The sequence below is a fragment of the Neovison vison genome, chromosome 2, assembly GCF_020171115.1.
Source record: "Neovison vison isolate M4711 chromosome 2, ASM_NN_V1, whole genome shotgun sequence".
Taxonomy (NCBI): Eukaryota; Metazoa; Chordata; class Mammalia; order Carnivora; family Mustelidae; genus Neogale; species Neogale vison.
In genome coordinates, this window is record NC_058092.1 from 184256980 (window position 1) to 184280326 (window position 23347).

Below are 23347 nucleotides of genomic sequence, written 5' to 3' on the forward strand. Positions count from 1 at the left end.
TCTCCCTCCTGTCCCCTCAGCCAGATCCCTCCTCCCTGCAGGGCCTGACTTCGGGGCTCCCCTAGGCCCCTCCACTGGGGCCTCAACTCACTCGTCTCTGGGTCAGGGGTGGTGCGGGGAGATGAGAAGCGGGGAGCAGCACGGTGGAGACGTCTGCAGGGCAGCTGGGCGTCAGCTCTCCTGCTGGCACGAGGAGTACCAGGCTCCCGAAGGACAGGGATGCGAGCACTGCAGGAGCGCAGATGAGAGGAGGACAGCACCCGGGCCGGTACCAGAGAGCGCTCACGGAGCTTGGAGACACTCATGCCGTTCCTGGGACGCGCAGCCCCTTCTGAGAACCGCGTGCCCGGAAACGAAGGCAGTACCCAGGCCCCTCCTCACGGGGCAACTTGCAGCCGTGTTGGCGAGCATCCTCTCTAAGTCATGGAGGGCCTGGTCTTGAGTCCTGTCACCTTCAGTGGCTCACTCCCGTGCCTGGCCCTGCGTGCTGGCTCCAGCACCCCCTCGTAGGGTCCAGCTCTGCCTACCTGCAAGCCTGGGGACACCTGGCTTCACGAGAGACTAAGCCAGGACCCCTGCGGGTGACCGTGGACTTGGTGGTCCCTGCCCAAACCACCGCTCTCACCAAGGTCAGACCTGTGCCTCTGTGGCCACGTGGGCTAAAGGAAGCCCCTCCTCGCCAAGGAAGAAGTGGCTCCTTCCACCCGGGGCCGCCCGGCCCCACCTCTGCCTCACGCGGTGCTTCTGGCCTGCTGGCCTGAGAGCTGGCCTCCCTGAGTGGAGGGTGGCAGTGGGGAAGGGGGGAATCTTGACGTCATCTGGCAGAATGAAACGCCACAGACCTGGGGGGCGTTCAGGGTAGCCCGGGACGGGAAAGGGTGCTGGCCCACAGGTCTGGAGGCTCAGCTTCCAGTCCCTCCTTCATGGTCAGCCCTGTGGCACAGGACAACTTATTCTAGCTCTCAGTTTCCCCAAATGTCAAATGAGGAAGCTGACTTGGTGACCTCTGACAACCTTAAACCCACTGATCCCACGGACCAGTGGTCATCTGGGGGGACTGGGATGCTGGGGTGTCCCCTGCCCCCCTAGCTCGTGCTGTCCGGCTGGGCTAGTGTGATGCATGGAGCTAGCATGCGTGCTGCATGCGTGTTGCATGCGTGCTGCATGCGTGTTGCCTGTGACCTTGACAACCGGGACTCTGGCACAGTCGGTGATTGGGGGGGTCGGCTCCCCTCGGGCAGGGATGGCAGCAGAACTTCTTTCTCTCAGCTGGCCTCTATGCTGCTAAATTCATCACAGATGGAGTAGTACAGGTGTACTCACCTGGAGCACAGGGGGACAGTCCCTAACGCCCTACAAATGTTCAAGGACACTGTGCTGCCTTGACAAGTTTCTCCCTAGCCTCCCCCCATATCCGGCTCTCTGCACCCCTGTCTGTGCACCGCCCCCCCTCACACTGGCTCAGCCTGGCTGCCTCCCACCCCCAGGCCTCGCGCCTGGACTCACTTTCAGACACCCCGAGAGTCAAACACCCATGGCAGCGGGCCTCTGGAAAGAAGGGAAGGGTGGGCCACTGGTGGGTGCCCCGGGGGAGAGCGGGGAAGGAAGGACCAGGGAGGGACCAGCTGCTCCTTTCTTCAAGGAGCGAATTTTCCAGGTGGCATTCCCTTGAGGCAGCAGGCTCCTCCCTGTGGGGGGATGAGGGGAGATGGTGTAGGGAAAGGAGCTGGGTTCTGTGTGCTAACGCACAATTCCAGACACAAAGTGACTGCCCCCTGACCAAGTCCCTAGGAACGGCCTGCCTAGAGCATTGTAGACAGAGCTGAGGCTGAGCACAGCGGGGCCTTCCCCAGCCCGGGGCCGGCTCACAGGTCTCCACACACACCCTCCGCTTTCCCCTCCCTCCTTGGCCCACGCCAGGCCCTTTGCCTGTCAGGCTGTTCTTTCTCACCTGCCAAAATTCTACCCTCCTTTCAAGGCCCAGCTCAGACCACCAGGGCCCTGGGAAGACTTTTCTGGGTTCCTAAGTTGGTGAGTCTCCCTCGTTGGAAAAACCCGAAACTCGGTGTTCTTTTCCTCCTCCGCCTTCTATTAGAGGAGGAAGAGTCAGTTTTCCACACTAGACAGTGAACTCTTGGAACTTTCTCCTTTATTGGGCACTGGAGACCTAGCTCAACGTCTCCCTCCCATGGTCAAGGTTCATTAACATCCATGACCAGCTGAGTCATCAGTCTACTTGATCAAAGCACCTATCATGTGCGAGCAGTGGGCGGGGAGGCCAGAGCTGCTATGGACTGTGAGGCCCAGTCTGTCCTCCAGGAGCTTACAGGGACGCCCACAATGCAAAGACGTGTGGGCTAAGTGCTCGGTGAGGGCCACAGGATTCTGTGGCGGCCAGTGCAGCCAGAACACGGAGAGGGAGTTTGCCACCGAGGAAGGAGGGAGAAGCTGGCTACCACGGACGATCAGTCTCTCCCTTGCCTCACCCTCCAGCCCCTGCCGTGGAGCATCAGGCTGGGCCACACCTGCTTCTCACATCAGGGGAGGGAAAACGAGATTTCCCGCAGAAGAAAGGGAGTAGAGAGGGTGGGTCCCTGCTGGGAGTCCGCCGGGGTTGGCCAGGTCTGTGGGATGCCCCTGGCCCAGGGAGGCGTCCCCACAAGCCAATCCCCCAGTGAGTTTCTGTCTCAAACTTACCCTTCTCAATGTTTCCTCAAGGGCCAGAGTCCATGGTTGGTGGCCAAGAAGTGAAGCCCACCAGCCCAGAGTCTTGGGGAAAGCGCCTTGCCCTGGAGCAGTGAGAAGACGGAGCTGTCCCCGGACAGAGGGTCACGGGCCAAACCCCTCTCAGGGAACTGGCTTGAGGGCTGATTGGAGGGTGACCCCGAGAGCCAGAGCTCAACTAAGAAAAGTGAACGCTGGGCCTGCCTGTCTCCTCCAGCCCTCAGCTGGGATTTTTGCCGCAGCCTACAGCAAGGACCCTCTGTTGCTCCTGCATTTTTAAGGGGTCTTGGCTGCCTCCTTCTCGTGGACACTTACAGTTCTTCGAGCAGCCTCTCTGCCGGGGGGCTGCCAGCTCTGACCTTGGAAAGCCTCCCCAGGAGGCTAGGGCCAGACACCTGTCACCTTCCTCATTCTTTCTCAACACATTTCCTTTCACTTCCATTGGTGTGTCCCTGTGAAGCCTTCCACTTCCTGGGTTCTTTCAAATGCTATAAGCTGATGAGTGTGCCAAGCTGGAAAAGCAGAGAGCATACGTCTTCGAGAGGAAAGAATAATGATGTCAGAGAGGAGAGAAGCCCAGAGCAAGACCAGGCCCTGAGGTGGGACGCCTGGGCTGGCCTCGGAGCCCAGGGCCTCACGCATGTAATCTGGTGTTCTGAGATGCTCCTGCCGGGTACGGAGCTGACAACGATGGAGAGAGGCAGCAAGGTACATATTTTTGGGAGGATCTAGAATAAGCCATTTTCCTTTCACCAAATTGCTGAAGGGACAGGACTTGGAAACTACCTACCCCCTGCCTTCCTTCTCCCTTAGTCACCATACGCAGACCCCTTAGCCACCTGCCTCTCCCATGAGTAGCGTGGCTGTATCCTTTCATTCCATCGACGACCTTCTGCAAATAGAGGAGATCAGAATGGGAGTGACATCCATATCAGGAGGGAAGGCAGGCACAGAAAGGCAGAAACAAAGGGCGGTGGGTATTCAAAGGAAAGCAACGTCTTCTTGAATAAACTGACAGCTCAGAGGAATTCCTCCCCAAGACTTTTCCAAGAGGGAAAGACTGGGTCACCGGCACACGTTCTGACCTCAATTCAGTAACATCTTTCCTCGGCCCCGCAGGTTAAAGAAAATGCATGAGAACAAGTTTAAGGTCATTTCCATCCTCAGTGTCTGGCCCACAGAGCTGTCCTGACCCTCACTGATATCTCCACATCCTCCCTTGGATCCTGGTTGTTACTAGGAACCACAGCCTCTTTCCCTGAGTGGGAGGAGCATATCAAGGGCTGCAGACAAAAGGCAGGGGACCATCTCAGACCCCTCTGCGGTCAGGGGCTCTTATGCCTAAATGAATATGGCAAAAATCGTGGCTAATGGACCCAGGTGGTGCTCCAGACGTGACGTGGGGCTCTGTGAGTATGGCCTGGTTAACCAGCCACACAAACTCCTGCCATCCTGAGGGCAGAGGAAAAGGAGAGAGCCTCCCTTTAGGACACGGTACACAAGTGAATGCATTGGAGGACTTCCGATGACTCACGGGGTCCAGGAAGACAGATCCAGCACAGCCATTTAAGAGAGGAAACTGCCAGGCCCTGGGCTCTCTTCACTCTAAGAACACAGTGAAACCGCCTGCTAACAGACATTTTTCTTGCACTCTGCTCATTCCAAAGACCAAGTGTTTTCTTACAAGCGTCCGCCGAAATAAACATGCCTGGGAGTCCTGCAGCCAGAGGGAAAGCGCCGTGGCCTGGGGGACGCAGGTGCACGTGACTGCCATCTGCTACGGGCTGCACTCCCGGCCTCCCCAGCCTTCATTCCCTAGGCTGTTCTGCCTGCCTCTCCGCTGGGTGGAAGGACCCGGAATACATCAAAGCACTCTGTGAAGGTTAGACAAGCCACTGGTTAGAGTTCGCTGATCAGAAAAAAATCTTACTTCGCATAATCAAACCTCAGTTAACTGGAGTCGCTTCAGCAAGGATGCATTAAACTTCCGGCAAAGTCAGATTCAGAGCAGACCCTCTTGTGTTCACCCAGAGGGCCTGAAGGACAAACCGAGGATGCTGAACCCCAGAGTCGTAGACATGGTGGTGGATGCGGGGGGGGGGTGTGCAGAGGGGGGTGACGCGGACAGGACAATGGTTGCGGACTCCCCCCACCCCACCCTGGGAAGCTGCTCTTTAAAACTAAACCCTGTAACTACTCCTAGGGTTTTATTTTTCTTTTCCCTGAAAGGGGAAAATTTGGCAATTTTTAAAAAATTCTTCTTTAAAATTCCCATTACCCCTATTTGTGGCTGAATGAGGATTCTCCTTTCGGCGGATGCCAACAGAAGATATTTTATTGGTGCAGGGCCACTCGCCTCCCCAGCAGCCCCCGCCCTCCTTCTGCTCCCCGCTGAGCCCTCTTCCACACTGTGGGCAAGACCCCCGACCAGCCATCAACCTGTTGTCTTAAGTTGAACAATCATTACCTCGCTACTTCAGAAGAAGAAGTTCTATGGCAGGAAGCTTCGGTGTGGTTATAACTGAGTTTAATGCATTTTTTCAAAGGGAGTCAGAATGTAATTTTCAGAATAGGATAACGAAGGTCAACAGCATATCTGACCGCTGGATAGATTAGGCAGTAGGGAGGAAAAAAGTTTTCAAGAGTCATCCCTAAATGATGAAAGCACTAACTCATTACTGTTTTTTCTAGTACTTACTTTTCGTAAGGACCTGTCCATACTGCAGGCAGTGGGTCTTTTCTACAGAAGAAAACATTTACCTGTAAATAGTTTGCTAATGGTTTAAGTTTTTCTATCATTTCTGTTTTGGTCTCAAAGCAAGATGTCTTCTTTTTACTAATGGTATTTTTCCTATGACTTTTAAAAAGTTATTCCCCCCGCCCCGAGCTCTCCTTTGGGTCAAAAGCGCCTCCTGTGAAGGCATCATGGTGCTAAGCCCCCCTGGAGTGAGCCACCCCCCCCAACCTCTTCACTCCAAGGTGTCTCTATAACGTGCACAGCTGTCCCATTCTCCCTGCAGGAATCCTTTTCACACACAAGTGCCTTTTACCAAAAAGAAGTCATTTTTCAGCATGAAGGACTTTCCTGGACTACAGATCGGTCACTGTTTTCCCTCTCGCCCTCAGACCACTTGGCTCCCTCCTGTGTCCCTGCCCCCATCTCTCCCTGTCTCCATCCCCATCCTCTGTCCCCCAGAACTCCCCGCCATTCTAGCTCACCTTCCCAAGTCAGTCTCCTGGGAGAAAGACCTGCCATCTTGTCAAGTTGTGTGACAGTCCTGTTTGCCTCCCAAACACTCCCGATGTCTTTCATTTCAATGGTCTTTGATGGATGTTATCATTTCTCTTCTTATGTTCCCCGAAGTAGGGAAATGCACTCTTTTACTTTGTGTCTGGTGTTTATTCTGATAAAACATTGTTATTAGGATCTTCTCGTTTAAAAAATGCTTTCTTTGTTTTGTTGTTGTTTTGTTTTGTTTCAGGGTCATAAGCAGATCCCTGGGGTTTTCTAGTGGTTTAAAGTTCAATATGTTACAGTTAACAGTGAACTTGTCAGGGCAGACCCGCAGTGTCCCACATCTCTGGGGGTAGGTGGCAGGTTGCAGAGCAAAACTTCTCCATCCTCACAAGGGTGACACTAGATGTACTATTTTGCGTATTTTGTGATTCTAGAATTCAGTAGCTTTTTTGCTGATTTCAACAGGTCAAATGCCTTTGTCTTTATGCCTATTAGGGGTTTGTATTGTTTGGTTTTCTTTTTAACCACATAAAGGTCTTTTTTTTTCCTCCTAATTTGAAGAGGTTTTCTGGCTCCAGCCTGAGCTGATAAAGTCATCCTCCCCAAACCTGCATGCCAAGCTGCAGTGAACAAGAAGGGGCTAAAATTCCTATGCAGGTGACTTCCTTTTCCCTTGGGAACTCACTTGGTTTCCTTCCACGCATGGACTTTTGGAATCTGGGATGAGGTCTCCAATATGTGATGAGACATTCAGAGAAACCTAGGGCCAGGTATTTGCATCAGAAAATAGAAGAGTTAATTTTTTTTCTCAAAAACCAATTTTTTATTCTATTGCTTACCCCCCAAAGCAAGCCAGTTCCATGGCCATCCAAGCCCTCCTTGAAAGACCCACAGTATACCCCAAGAAGGAGCAGGGGTCTGCAGGGTTCCCCTTGCCCTGGCCATTAGAGTTCAATGTGTATAGTCTAGAATGAACAATATATCTGTAGGGTCCTACTGCTGTCACAGGTGTGTCATCACTGTGTGTAAGAGGAGATTGGCACCTGTGCTGACGTGCTGCTGGAAGGCGTTACTACGGGTTCCTGCTGAAGAAAGAGGGGGCTCTGGAAACAGGACTGGGTGGAGACCGGGGACTACCCACAGGTCTTGCAAGTCTCACCCTATAGGGGTAGCAGCAGAAGAGAGGAACATTCCACTGCACCAACCGGCCAGGATCTACGGTCCCTGATACACAGACTAGGAGGAATGGACTAGTTCTGTGTTGAGCACAACCTCTAGTCCCCCCTGTCCAAATATGAACCTAATTGTAAATGGAGAATGTCCTCCACTTGGAAGGGGGCCCTGAAGGAAGTGTGGTTTCTCTAGCTAAGGTCTTCTTTTCTGGAAAAGCCACTCGTGCAAGTGTCACTCGCCAAGTCCTCAGGAGGTCACTTTGTGTTCTTCACAATGAATGTGGTTCTGAAGAGCAGCGCTCACAGCTCTCCCCATGTGCCCCCACCCCCAGCCTGCTGGCCATGGGAAGATGCAGCCTTTCTGGGGTGCCTGGAGACTTGGGGTTTCTGGGGTTCCTACTAGTAGCCTCAGAACATTGTGGTGGATGGTGGTAACCCAAGAACATGACGGTTTTTGTAAGGCCTCATAAGGCCCGAGCCTCCACCTTGACCTCTAGCTACTGATCAAAGGGACCCCTGCTGGACAGAATCCCAGCCTCTCAGACCACAGCTTTTCTCCAGCAACTGGTCTGTTATCCCAGACTCTACTGAGCACTGTGGCCTCTCCCATTAATGATTTTTAAGAAGGACTCCAAAAAGTTGTAATGACTTCACCATAAGTCTGAGGGCTTCCTTTATAAGAAAAAGGACACAGTCTCCCAGCAGAGCCCAGTGATTCTGTAAAATGCCATCTACCAGGAAAGCACTACTAAGGGGAAATGTGCCTGATTCTTTATGGCCAGCATCCCCCTCTGCCCAGCTGCACATTGCAACCCTCCATCGAAGCCCAGGCTGATCTTTCAACTGAAACAATTGGACTTCATGCATTTGTTACTTTTTTTTTTTTTTTTCAAGTTTTAGTTACTTAAGCAATCTCCACAACAGCTGTAGCGGCGCGTGAGGCTCGAACTCACGACCCTGAGATCAAGAGTCACTTGCTCTTCCAACTGAGCCAGCCAGGAGACCCACTTTTACTTTTATTTAAGCTTTTTTTTTTTTCCCTCCTTGTTATTTGCTACATTTAGTGTACAGTGTTTAAATGCACAGTGTTTTATTTCTATAATGAGCTTAATAATGGGACAGAGTTTCTCTTCCTTCCCACAGCTTTCAGGTGATTTCAGAGATGTTTCAATTTTAAAGACCTATTTTATCTAGGTTGTGCTGTTGCTAACTTCTTATATGTAATATCTTAGTGTTTTAAGAACTGTCTCTTATTATTGTGATCTGTATCACACGTATTCTATGATCATTCATAATTTTGACTATTTTTTCTGGTGCACTCAATTTCTTTTTCTAACCACCCTTGATTACTTGGAAGTATGTCAGTTATTTGTATAAGTAAGCAGAGGAAAACACTTTGTTTAAGCAGTGAGCAAGCTTCATAGATACAGATTCAAGAAGCTTGGTCCTTTTAGATGCTGCATTATATGGTCTTCTTCCCATTATCGGGTGCTATTTCACCAAAACTTTGTTTCTCTGCTCAATTATTTTGTCCTTCCAAGTTCTGCCTTTGATTTTTAATTAGCCATGAGTCAATCCGCCAAAGCCTGAACATATAGGTCAAAAAGAACTTCCCCCACTCCCGCTGAGGGAGTTTTTACTGCATTTCAGTAACACCCAAGCTGAAAGTGAACCAGAGCGAGAACAACCCCGGGTGGCTGGGGTTTGCCTAAGGACCTAAGAGTAGGTAGGTTTTCACAAATGCCTACTCAAGTGTTTTTGAAGTAGAGGACAGAGCCCCACCACGGCACTGCTGACCCATAGCCACATCTCTTTGAAACTTCTGTCCTCCCACTTGAACACATCTAGGTAGACTGAAATCTGGAATGCTGAACAACTCCATCCCAGCCAGTGGGACCAGGAGAAGATTCCTGTGCAGAGGTCAGAAGACCCAGGTTCTAGTCTCTGTTTGGTCACTGGCTCACAAAATGAGGGTCCCTTCCAGTCCTCGACCCTGTAAAATACAAGGATGGACATTCTTGGCCGCATGCATATTCTGTAGAAGAGATAGCTGAAAAAAAAAAATCTAACTATTCCTTGGAAAGTAGCTTTGCTCCTCCCGGATGGGGGGATTCCTAGCAAACGTACAATGGCTGCCCCACAAGGGCGAGTGGCCTGAACCATGACAGAATAGGTGTCCTAAGAATGAAACCCCAAAGAGTGTTGTGGAATCTCTGTCACTAATTGCACTGAAAAAAAAAAAAATAGCTGTTTGGGAGAGGCCACCGAGGTTAAAAAAAAGAGAGAGAGAGAGAAGAAAAGAAAGAAAGAAAGAACTGGCTAAATTAGCAAAATGATTAGTCAACAGCTTAATGCTTCCACTCATTAAGGATTAAAGTAGGAGCCAAAAACCTCTGCTCAAACTATAGTCTTTCCTGTCTGTATCATTGTGGGTTTTCTATACTGTTTTGTACTGAATGTCTATGGTGTAAATATTTTCCTCTGTAAAAAAATGTAAATATAAATTATATATTTTATTTCTGTCTTTTCTAAAATGGAAGTTCATCTAAGTAATAAATTACAAATCACAGATGTCATGGTATGTTATCTTTGTTTGTGTGTTTGTTTAGAAATTATATACCTTTACTTTAATACCTTTCAGAAGGAAAAGAGAGTTTCAGGATGAAAGGGAGTCTTCATTCCTAACTAATGAAAGGAAGATGGTGTTGTACAAAAATGAAAAGATTAAAGGTCATTGGGGTGGGTTTTAGTTCTGACTCTTTGTTAACAGATGTGACACTAAGTCACTTGAAAGTGGAGCTTTATCTCCGCATAAAAACAGCTGCCAGGTTGTTTCAAAATTCTAAAGTTGCATGTGGAATTACTGTGTTAATTTTCATTCTGTTGATTGGTGGGAGGATGGACGTTTTCTATAAGGGAAATTTCTGTTTAATATTTTATTTTGCTTGAATTCTATTTGGGGACAAAACCAAAAAGAAATTAAGTGTGAAGTTAACTTTTCCCGTTGAGCCTTCTAAAGACCCATGATTAATAACTGTAATTATTTTATTAGCTTTAAGAGCATTTAGGGAAGAAATCATTTTAAATTTTTTTTTTTTTTTTTAAAGAACGAGAGAGTAGGAGAAGGGGTTGGGAGTAGGGGCAGAGGTAGAGAGAGAATCTTAAGCAGGCTCCATGCCCAGTGCAGAGCCCGAGGCGGGGCTCCATCTCACCACCCTGAGATCCTGACCCGAGCCCACACCAAGATTTGGATGCTTAACTCTTGGAGCTAAATTGGAGTTGGAGCCCCAATCTTCAGTAATTTTTAATGAAATACTCAAGCTTTGAATACGTTCTTGGTTTGACCAAAATTTCATCAGTGTCATCCCATGAAGAAAATTTGTCCCGGAGCAGAAATGTAATCCGATGGCCCAGAATGGACAATCCATCCAAAGTAGGCAAGACCCCAAGGAATATCTCGCTGGCCCCTGCCGGGGAGCCAAGGAAACCCTGCAGTAATCCCGCTGAATTGAGAAGTGCCGTCTTGTGCTTTCTGGATGACCAAAACAAAGCTCTAGAATTCAAAAGAAAGCCTTGACGAATAGCAGCTTGCTTCCCTCTTCATCCAAAGGCTTGACCTTGGCTTCCTACCGCGTCAGAGTAGAAACAAGCTTTCGAGATCATCAGCACCCAGCTCGTCTTTTATAAGCAAGACTGAGGATGTTTGTGACTCATCCAAAGTCACTCGACACCATGAGCTCATGAGAGAAACAGCTAGAGATAAGAGGACTCTCCAGGCCCTTCTCCAGAGCTGTGGTCTCTTCCTCTCTGCCTGCTGCTCAAGGAGACCCACAGGGAGGGTAAGTAGAGGGGAATTTGCTGTGTTTACTTTTCAGTTATCTGTGGGCCCTCTGTTGTCAGATTAAGGCATCAGGAATGCAGTCATTGCATTGTACAATTTGGGGGTCTGGGGGGGTGCTTCTAAAAATATAAGCTTCTACCTCTCTTCTCCTTCTTTTCCCAAAGAACAGCTCAGACCTACAAGGAGATAAGAAGTTCCAGATCTGGGTCTGTCGTTAGATGTGACCCGGAGCCCTTCCTGCTCTAAAATGATAGTACGGGGATGAAGCCCTATAAAAAGCATCTTTTCTCTTTCCCGTTTCTTGACAGTTTCTTTCCTGCTGTCCTCCCCGCCCCCCCCCAACTTCTCTCAGCTCCTTGAAGCAAAATTAGTAAAACAAGTGAGTACTTTAGATACATAGTCTTGTGGTCTCAATTGAATAAACCCAACAGTGCAAAAAACAGCACCCCCCCCCAAAAAAAAAACATTTCATCTGTGTGTTGTTTTAAAATACCAATGTTTAAAAGTTCTAGTAAAGAAGTCTCCAGAGACCTGGTCTGCATCACCAAATCTTAGAGAAACAGGGAAGAGGAGAGAGGCTGGACTTCTTCACACACCATCCGCCTACAGAAGGATTTTGTGATAAAGATAATATCCAGGAAAATAACGATAATATTCGTTATTCCCAGAGAGATATCAAAATGAACATGTGTTCAGGATTTTGATTCAGGCGATGGGGAAACAAGACTGTTTTAACCAGCCCAGCCGAATAGTCAGAAGGGCACAAATGTATATGAGGGAGAGAAATGTTGAGATCAATTGTAGAGATAATTGAACGGTCAGTTATCGCAATCAGACATGACAGGATTTATCACTCGATAATATCACTCAGAGACCATGGACAGATCTAGAATCTGCTAGCCCCAACGTATATATACTCCAGATGAAGCACACTTTTCCATTGAAAGGCAAAAATATTTTCTACAATTGTAAAGCAGTGCTTTGCTTTATTTAATACTCACCCCTACTTCACTGACACTGAAACCTATCGTCATTTTCAACTCACACATTATGCTGCTAAATGGGTAATCAGGAAAACCCCGGTGGACATAAGGATGGAGCCCTGTATTTGAGGATTAACCTTCTGATCCCTGCGAGCTCTGTGCCCTTCCTCTCCTCCGTCCGCTTTCTCTCCAGCCCTCCCCACCCCAGCTTCGCTTGGGGCTAAGAACTCTTGCCGTAAATAAGTAACTCCCCAGAGCTTATCAAAAGCAGATGTCGTGAAGGATGTTGGCCCTGCGTCTCCTAACACTCTTCGCTGGGTGAGCAATAAATCCCCACATTTGTATGGCTGAAATCTTTCCTCTGAATTAAAGACCCCTGACCCTTCACATGTGTGGCTGTTAACGGGGACAGACCTCTTTGCTACTGGACCCTTAATTCAATGTTAATTCAATGTTAAGATGTTCTCAGAATAATGAATCGTGGTCTCTCCTTTTTGACTTTATAGAGCCCCGTCCAATGATGCTCCAAGCATATTATCCACCTGAATGTTGTAATCGGGCCGGCGAATGCACAGAATGTTAGTCCTAAAGATACAAACCGCCCCCCCTTTCTTTCCACTATTCATGCAGTTAATGTGGCCCCTGACGAACACCGGTTTCCTTAGGATTGCTGGGTCATTTCAAGTTCAAATAATAAATCAGAATATTAACTCAAGATGTGGCTATGGCACTAACAAGCTCTGTGGTCATCCCCAGCACTTCATCTCCAAGGCCCTACTTCTTCATTAAATGATGTCATTGGACTTGAAATCTCTTCTGATTCTATCACAGCTGATAGTGACCGCTGGAGACACAGTTGTCATTGGTATTTTTGATATGATATGACTATAGTTGCTGTCAGAGCTGTATGGGTGCCTGAACAAAGTCAGTATGCAACCTTCTGGAGAATGGATTTGTAACATGGGAACTGGAGAGACATTGGTTTGGAGATCGCCAACACACAGAGATCTCTTCCCCAACTCACACTCTATTTGAGAGAGCCGTAAACTCCCCAAAATAAGCTAGTGAATGGTGTCTCCAGGGATTCTGAGCCTGAACAGGCCTTGAGGAGTTTGGGTACTGGGTGTTCCCAAAGAAGACTGTGTATCTCCCTGTGTATCTCCCTTTCAAGAGTGAGGGTGGGTTATGCTGAGTTAAATACACTCTCATTCCGTTTCTCTACCTCCAAATTCTAGCAACACTGAGTGTAAGAATACAACGTAATGGGGATTCAACACCAACACTGGCCTGTACTCTTCAAAAATATCAGTGTCATGAAAGGCAACGAAAGACGAAGGAACTGATCCAGATTAACGAAGAATAGACATTAAAGAGACATGAGAACTCAATGAATTCTGGGCCAGAAAAACAATACTATCAAGTCAATGATAGAGCTCAAGTGGAAACACTTGAGTACAGTTTGAGGATTAGCTAGTTCTGTGGTATCGATGTTAGATTTCCCATGTTTATCATGGTATTAAAACTTGTATACATGAATATTCTTGCCTTTAGAAAATACACACTGAAGTATTTAGAAGTTAAAGGGGTTGGATATCTACAGCTTGCTCTCAAATAGTTCAGAAAAAATCAGAAAGACATAAAGACAAAAATAAAATAATAAAACAAACGCGGGAAAACGTAAACAGTTTGTAAATATTGGGGAAGAGTGGGCAGGAGTTCTTTATGCTATCATAATTTTTCTTTGTTTGAAATTATTTTTCCAAATATATTTTAAAAGGGACACCTGGGTGGCTAGTTGTTTAAACATCTGCTTTCGGCTCAGGTCACGATCCCGGGACCCTGGGATTAAGTCCCACATCGGGTTCCCAGCTCAGTGGGAAGCCTGCTTCTCCTTCTGCCTGCCACTCTCCCTGCTTGTGTGTGCTCTCCTGGCAAATAAATAAGTAAAATATTTTTTTAAAAAATAAAATAATTAAGAAGAAGATAATGTACAAGTAACTTTGAAGTTGAGACAAAATAATTATGAAATGAAGTTCTATACTTAATCAAACTAGTGTTCAATTACTGGCACAAAACAAAGACATATTCAGATACACAGGACTCGGAATATTTCTTAGACTATGAATTCACACTGTAATTATTTCTAGTCTTGGGATCAAGTCCCACATCGGACCCCCTGCTCAATGGAGAATCTGCTTCTCCCCCTGCCCTTCCCTACCAATGCTTGCTTGTTTTTTTTTTTTCTCTCTCTCTCAAAATAAAATCTAAAAAAAAAAAAAAAAATCCCTTCCAATAGTGCATAAAACAAGGTATGTGGTCAACAAAAAATAGAAAACTTGAACAAAACTACAAAAAAAATTAGATCCAAGAGACACCTATGGAAAACTCCATCCAAAAAACAACAGTATGCACATTCTTCTCCAGTGCACATGAAACATTCTTGAGAAGAGACCATAAGTTAGGCCACAAAACAAGAATCGGTAAAATTTAAAAGACTGAAATTATACAAATTATATTCTCCGACAGCAATGAAATTAAATTAGAAGTCAATAACAGAAGGAAATTTGAAAAAAATCACAATATGAGGTAAAGAACACACTCTTAAATAACCAATGTATCAAAGAAGAAATCACAAGAAAATTAGAAAATACTTTGAGAGAACAAAAATGAAAACACAACATAATAAAACATAGGATACAGCTAAAGCAGTGCTTGAAGAAAAATTTATAACTGCAAATGTCTACACTTTAAAGAAGGGAAGGAAGGAAAGGAGGGAGAGAGGGAGAAAAAGAGAAAGAGGGAGAGAGAAGTAGAAGAAAGAGGAAGGAAGGGAGGGAAGGAAGAAGGAAGGAAGGAAAAAATCTCAAATTAATAACCTAAATTTTGCCTTAAGAGAACAGAAAAAGAAGACAAACTAAATGCAAAGAAAGCAGAAGAAAGGAAATAATAAAGACTCAATCCAAAATTAATGCACTCGAGAATAGAAAAATAGATAAAGTCATTGAAGATAAAATTTTGTTCCTTTAAAAAAATTAAGGGGCGCCTGGGTGGCTCAGTGGATTAAGCCGCTGCCTTCGGCTCAGGTCATGATCTCAGTGTCCTGGGATGGAGCCCCGCATCGGGCTCTTTGCTTGGAGGGAGCCTGCTTCTCTCTCTCTCTCTCTGCCTGACTCACCGCCTGCTTGTGATCTCTCTCTCTGTGTCAAATAAATAAATAAAATCTTTAAAAAAAAAATTAAATTGATTTGGCTAGACTGAAAAAGAAAGAGAACTAAAATTAGTAAAATCAGAATGAAAGAAAAATTATTACCAACCTTATAGAAATAAAGGAGGTTCCTCAAAAAGTTGAAAATAGAGTTACCCTATGACCCAGCAATCACACTACTGGGTATTTACCCTAAAGATACAAATGCAGTGATCTGAAGGGGCACGTACACCTGAATGTTTATAGCAGCAATGTCCACAATAGCCCAACTATGGAAAGAACCTAGATGTCCATCAATAGATGAATGGATAAAGAAGATGTGATAGACAGACAGATAGATAGATAGATAGATAATGGAATACTATGCAGCCATCAAAAGATGAAATCTTGCCATTAGCAGCGACATGGATGGAACTAGAAGGTATTTTGCTGAGCAAAATAAGTCAATCAGAGAAAGACAAATTTTTTAAAGATTTTATTTATTTATTTGACAGACAGAGGTCACAAGTAGGCAGAGAAACAGACAGAGAGGGGGAAGCAGGCTCCCCGCCAAATGGAGAGCCCGATGCGGGCCTTGATCCCAGGACCCTGAGATCATGACCAGAGCTTTAACCCACTGAGCCACTGAGGTGCCCCAAAGAGAAAGACAATTATTGTATGATCTCCCTGATATGAGGAATTTGAGAGGCAGGGCGGAGGGTCATGGGGGTAGGGAAGGAAAAAATGAAACAAGATGGGATGAGGAGGGAGACAAGCCATAAAAGACTCTTAATCTCACAAAACAAACTGAGGGTTGCTGGGGGGTCGGTGGGGTAAGGATAGGGTGGCTAGGTTATGGACATTGGGGAGGGTATAGGCTATGGTGAGTGCTGTGAATTGGGTAAGTCTGATGATACACAGACCTGTACCCCTGGGGCAAATAATACATTATATGTTAATAAAAATTATTTTTAAAAAATTTTTAAATGATTCATAGAATAGAAATCTCTAAAAAGAAAATACAGCCAGGGCACCTGGGGTGGCTCAGTGGGTTAGAGCCTCTGCCTTCGGCTCAGGTCATGATCCTAGAACCCTGGGATGGAGCCCTAGTTGGGCTCTCTGCTCAGCAGGGAGCCTGCTTCTGCCAGCCTCTCTGCGTACTTGTGATCTCTGTCAAATAAATAAATAAAATATATTTTTAAAATTTTTATAAAGAAAAAGAAAATACAGGATTAAATACTCATGGCTTTGGGGTAGGCAAAACCTTTTTAAGATAAGCAACAAAAATCAAAGCAACATCAATCAAAATCACAAGCAACAAAATTTTTAAAAATACATATTTTGGACTCTATCAAAATTGAAAACTTTTGTGCTTCAAACATCACTGTCAAGAAAGTTAAAGAATTGGGGCATCTGGGTGGCTCAGTGGGTTAAAGTCTCTACCTTCAACTCAGATCATGATCCCAGATTCCTGGGATCGAGACCCGCATCAGGGTCTCTGGAGGCTGCCTCCCCCCAACTCTCTGCCTGCCTCTCTGCCTACTTGTGATCTCTGTCAGCCAAATAAATAAATAAAATCTTTAAAAAAAAAAAAAAAAGAAAGAAAGAAAGAAAGTTAAAGGGCAACCAAAACAATGGAAGGAAATATTTGCAAATTATATATCGGATAAAGTACTTGAATCTACCATATAAAAAAACTCTTCAACTTCACAATTAAAAGACAACTAACTCATTTTGAAAACAGTGAAAGAGAATTTTAATTGACATGACTCCAAATACAATATACAAATGACCAATAAGCACGAAAAGATGATCAACGAGTTAAATCAAATCCACAGTGAGGTATCACTTCACACCCAAGATAACTATAAAAAAAAAGATAATTATAAGTGTTGATAAGGATGTGGAAACACTGGAACCCTAATAAACTCCTGATGGGAACATAAAATGGTGCAGTCACTTAGGAAAACAGTTTTGCAGTTGTTCAAAAATGTAAGCCTGGAGTTTCCATATGAGCCGGCAATCTACTCCCAAGACCATACACAAGAAAACTGAAAACGTGTCACACAAACACTTGCATGTTAATACTCATAGCAACATTATTCATAACAGTGAAAAAGGATAAACAACCCAAATGTCTATCAACTGGTGAGTAAAGGATAAACAAAATGTAGTATATGATCTATACAATGGAATATTATCCAGCCAACAAAACAAAACAAACAAACAAAAAAGAAATGAAGAACTGGCCCATGTTACACGATCGATGAACACGGAAAACACTCTGCTAAAGGAAAGAAGCCCAACCTATCGTAATGCAAATACAAATTAAAGCAAGCAAAAGCGTGCAAGTTACCAAAAAATTGTTTTGTGGTGTGAAATTTGACAAGAATTAAAAATGTATACTAGTATACTAGTAGAAAGGATGTAAATTCAAGTCCATTGGGCAAAATCTCTCAAATTTTTAACATGTCTACTATGTGAAGTTGACATTCAACTTAAAGGGACCCACCGCATAGAAAGTCTCACACAGGTTCCAAAAAGTAATGTACAAGAATATCCACTGCAACATTGTTTGTTATAAAAAAAAAATTGGAAAAAATTTGTATGTCCATCAATATTTTTATTTTTTTTAAGATTTTATTTATTTATTTGACAGAGAGAGATCACAAGCAGGCAGAGAGGCAGGCAGAGAGAGAGGAGGAAGCAGGCTTCCTGCTGAGCAGAGAGCTCGATGCGGGCCTCGATCCCAGGACCCTGAGATCATGACCTGAACCGAAGGCAGCGGCTTAACCCACTGAGCCACCCAGGCGCCCTTAAAATTCTGGTATAATCTCGTCTACAGAATTAAAAAAACTAATTCAAAGATACCTTGTAAATTGAAAAAGCAAGATACAAAACTACATAGAAAACTTACTTGCAAAAAGAAAAAAATAGCTAAAAAAAAAAAGAAAGAAAAGAAATAGCTGTATATATATTTGTATGTATGTAGCTACAAAGGAATAAAATTGGAATCATGCTCATCAAATATTGAATAGAAATTTACTTCCAAAGGGAGGGGGGGTGAGAATGCTAAAATGAAGGGGAACTTTATTGTTTCCTCTCCACTTACTCATTATTTTGATCTTTTACAGCAAGAATGTACTCATGTATTCTGTATTTTTTTAAGGCAAAAGACAAAGAATGGAAAGAAAACAAATCTGGGGGCAGAGAATGTACTAATAAAAAAACAAAAGTGGAAGGAAATACTACAGTGGTAATATCAAAGCTGGAATTAAGACTGATTTTTCTTTTTTTTTTTTTTTTTTTTTTTTGTTTCCCTCTCCAAATTTTTTGTAACAATCTTGATTGGCTTTTGTAATGTAAAGTTTTTCAAGATTTATTTATTTAGAGAGAGAGTGTGTGTGGTGGGGGTGGGGGGTAGGGTAGAGAGAAAGGGAGAGAAAATCAAGCAGACTCCCCACTAAGCCCAACACTGGGCTCGATCTCAGGACCCTGAGATGACCACCCCGTAATATAAAGCTTTTTTTAAAGATTTGTCTCTGAGCTGACCGTAGATTCCCTAAACACCTGGTGTTTCTCTGACTGGTATCCCCCAAAATAACTTAGCAATTCTGAATACAGACAAAAAGACCCTTGCATCTTTGGGAGAAAGGGGTGGGGGGATCTCTCCCTATTGTATTTTCTTTTTTCTTTTTTTAAAGATTTTATTTATTTATTTGACAGACAGAGATGACAAGTAAGCAGAGGGCAGGCAGAGAAAGAGAGGGAAGCAGGCTCCCTCCTGAGCAAAGAGCCTGATGCAGAGCTCGACCCCAAGACCCTGAGATCATGACCTGAGCAGAAGGCAGAGGCTTAACCCACTGAGCCACCCAGGCACCCCTCTATTGCATTTTAGAATGGTTTCCATCAAAACGGTTCAGTAAATGTGCTTCATCTCCTCAGATTATCATGCAATCGTAAAATCACACGATGATGTTCATGATGTAACTAGGGAAATGTGTTTGACAGTTGCAAGTGAAATAAAAATAAACAGAAAATGGGGTTCCTGGGAACATTTTTTCAACATTCCTTTTAAAAGTGTTCCATCAAGGGGCACCTGGGTGGCTTAGTTGGTTGAGCTCAAGAGTCTGTCTGTTGGTTTCAGCTCAGGTCATGATCTCTGGAGCCTCAGGATCAAGCCCAGCCTCAGGCTCCACAGTCAGCAGGAGTCTGCTTCTCCTTTCCCTCTCCCCCTGCCCCTCCCCCAACTCACACACACTCTCTCTCAAATAAATAAATAAATCTTTAAAAACAAAATAAAAAATAGAATTGTTCTATCAATAGATAAAAAACAAAGGGAAGAAAGGGAAATGGGAAGAAGACCAATGGAAAACCATTTCTCTGAAAGACAAATATTGTCCACTGCAAGTAAACACAGGAAAAATTCTGATCAGTGGTTCCAAAAACTGCCCTTTGCACAACTTCAAAATATTTTTCAAGATACTCTATATAATTTATGTACATGTGTGTATATATGAGATATGTATTTTTTTTCTATTACAAATGTGGAGTTGGGAGGCATTTTCTTGGAATGAAATTTAGAGGCATGAGATCAGTTATGAACTGAATATTGGTGTCCTCTCAAAATTCAAATTCAAAAATCTATTCAAAAATAGGTTGAAGCCTTATCCCAGAATGTGATGGTATTGGAGATGGTAGGTAATTAGGTTTAGAGTAAGTCATGAGGTTGGGGCTGCCATGACAGGAGTGGGGATTTTTACAAAAAGAAGATAAGAGATCTCTCTCCTCTCTCCTCTCTCCTCTCTCCTCTGCCATGTGAGGACCGACCAGGAAGGCAGATGACTGCAAGCCAGGAAGAGGTTCTCACCTAGAACCAAATCTGCCATCACCTTGATTTTGAATTTCCAGCCTTCAAAACATTATTTTTTTTAAAGATTTTATTTATTTATTTGACAGACAGAGATCACAAGTAGGCAGAGAGGCAAGCAGAGAGAGGGGGGGGGAAGCAGGCTCCCTGCTGAGCAGAGATCCCGATGCGGGGCTCGATCCCAGGACCCTGAGATCATGACCTGAGCCGAAGGCAAAGGCTTAACCCACTGAGCCACCCAGGTGCCCCAAATTTCTAGTCTTCAGATTATGAGAGATAAAACTCTGTTGTTTAAGGGGGCCAATCCACGGCATTTTGCTATAGCAGCCCAAGACAAAGATCTTAAAAAGCTTTGTAATCTTTTATAGCACACTAAAATTAACCAGATAATTGCATTCCCAAAGGGAGGTTGCAAAACTTTTCCATTTCCGAGAGAAATTAAAAACAGTAGACAGTCCATCTCTGAATAGCAAAATCTCATTTTTTTAAAGAAAGATTTTATCTATTTATTTGACAGAGATCACAAATAGGCAGAGAGGCAGGGAGAGAGAGAGGAGGAAGCAGGCTCTCTGCCGGGCAGAGAGCCTGATGCGGGGCTCAATCCCAGGACCCCAGGATCATGACCCAAGATGAAGGCAGAGGCTTTAACCCACTGAGCCACCAGGCACTCCCAAAAATCTCATTTTTTTAAAAAAAAGATTTTATTTATTTATTTGATAGAGAGAGAAAAAGCATGAGTGGTGGAGAGGTACAGAAGGAGAAGAAGAAACAGACTCCCTGCTGAGCAGGGATCCCAATGCGGGAGTCGATCCCAGGACCTTGGGATGATGACCTGAGCCGAAGGCAGACGCTTAACCAACTGAGCCACCCACGTGTTCAAAATGTCACTTTTTTTAATCATTGAAAATAACATCAGTACAACAGGCAAATGATCCCAAAGGTTATTCAAGAAAATGGATGTAATAATTTTTATAAAATAAATCATGAGGATTTGGAACCTATAGAAAAATCTTTCTGAATCCCTACAACACTTACAGCAGAAAAGCATCCACTGCCACAGAAAGAACAAATTCCCAGGGAACAACGGTTAGGCCATGCTTGTTACCACAGCCAGTAATTTCCATGAAGCCACCCTTGTCTCCTTGTCGAAAAGTCAACTCTCCCAGCAAGGAGGGAGAATTGAAATGATCTCTTCTGCATATACTGCTCGGAAACTCCTGAACCTCTTTGACATTTTTCTTAAGAATTATCGCTTCCAGGAATAATTTTCAGACTCTATAACCTCTGTTCAACTTCGCAGCCAACTACTAAACAATACCATTTGTAATTTACAGTCTTTCAAGCAGATTGCAAGCCACGTGACTAGGTTTCTCATTCCAAGGCATCTTAAATTTTACTAGCAAAATTTTCAAACACTAAAATGTGTTGCTAACATGTCTGCATATAACGTCTACTGCATCTCCTCCAGTTTAAAAAATATTAAAATAAGCCGCAAAATGTTGCCCGATAAAACCTTTTTTGTTTTTCCTTAATAAATCCTCTGTGCTTAAAACTCACAGCGTTACCCTCAGACCAGCCATTAGCCAGTTCTCTCCATTTCCTTACCATTCAAATAAAAATATCAAAGTCAGGGGCACCTGGGTGGCTCAGCCGAATAAGTGTCCAACCCTTGATTTCGGCTCAGGTCATGATCTCAAGGCTGGGAGATGGAACCCTGCATCAGGCTCCAAGCTCAGTGAGGAGGCTGCTTGAGATTCTCTCGCTCCTCTCCCTCTGCGCCTTCTTACCTTTGCTTTGTCTCTCTCTAAATAAACAAACCTTTAGAAAAATAAATAAAAATAGCAATGTCAGCTGTATATATGATTATTAAGATACACTCATCTTCTCCATTAACTCCTAATGCTATCTTCCATGACAGCAAAAGAAACATAAGTTTCAGTGACTAGATGGCTACTTTTTTCCAACTTCAGCCCATCACAGGTGGGCCAGGGTGGATCTTAGGAGGGCTGAGGGAAGCCATCCAGATACGCAGTCAAGACAGTCAAAATCTGGGAGAGAAGAAGAAAGCCAGCGTCCTAGAAGGGAGAGTCTTAAGCCTAAGTCGGGAGGAACCACTGTCAAAATCAGTCCCTTTGAGGGTAAAAATTAAGAGGTGAATCCAAAAAGTAAGAGCAAACAAAGCGAAGTTTCAGGGACTCCAGAACAAGAGAGCAAATGCTAGAACTACCTTCATGGGAGCCTGGGAATTATCTTTATGGCCAATTCTTCTTGGTACATGATTTACATATGATTTAAAAGATGGACGACCTGATCTTGAGTATGAATTACACCTTCTACACTGGATAAGACCCACTTCACAAACTTCACAAATTTTCTCTCTCTCCCTTAGCAAAGTTAATTATTCAAACAAGCATCTGGCCTGTTAGAAGTCATCCGACATATCCCTCCAGAGATAGACGTGTCCTCCCTATCTCCTCTCCCTCCACCTCACCTATGCTCAATGGAAGCCTACGTAGGTTAAGGTTCCTCAAAGTTCCTTCGCATGCCGAGCTGGGGAACCTCCCATAGCTTTTGCACCCCTGGCCTTGGGTCACCTCACACATCGCATGTGGGGGGTGGGGATTCAACAGCACCCCTTAAAAGTTATCGGCAGTAGCTATGGACATTCGAAACGCACATACATTTGACATGTAAGGACCAAGGGTCGGCCACTCCCAAGATGGCCGCCACTTTGACACGGGGATCATTTCAAATTAAAAAGCATCAAAACGGGGCACCTGGGTGGCTCAGTGGTTAAAGCCTCTGCCTTCAGCTCAGGTCATGAACCTAGGGTCCAGGGATTGAGCCCCACATGGGGCTCTCCGCTCAGTGGGGAGCCTGCTTCTCCCTCTCTCTCTGCCTGGTGCTCTGCCTACTTGTGATCTCTGTCTGTCAAATAAATAAATAAAATCTTTAAAAAGTAATAATAATAATAAATTAAAAGCATCAAAACCCAGCAGATTCAGGAAAAGCTCTTTACCTCCCCCTTAACCGCCTAAAAAGAATTTAGATGGAGAATCCCCTCCAGGAAGACAGCCACTGTAGCTAACTACATTATGGTATCAAGCAGGTCTGGTAGAAAGGGAAGAACAGTGAGGCCTGTAAGAGCCACGTCCTCTGTGTCCCATTGTTCCTGAGGGCAGCAAACATTTGTTTACCAAACACGAATCCTTTTTCATCTTCCTGTGAATTGCATTTCTTCCCTTTGAAGTCCCAGACTCCTACCCCCTTCTCCTTAGCTCAGAATGACACATAACCCTCATTTTGCCTGACTGTCTTTGGAATTTCCACATCCT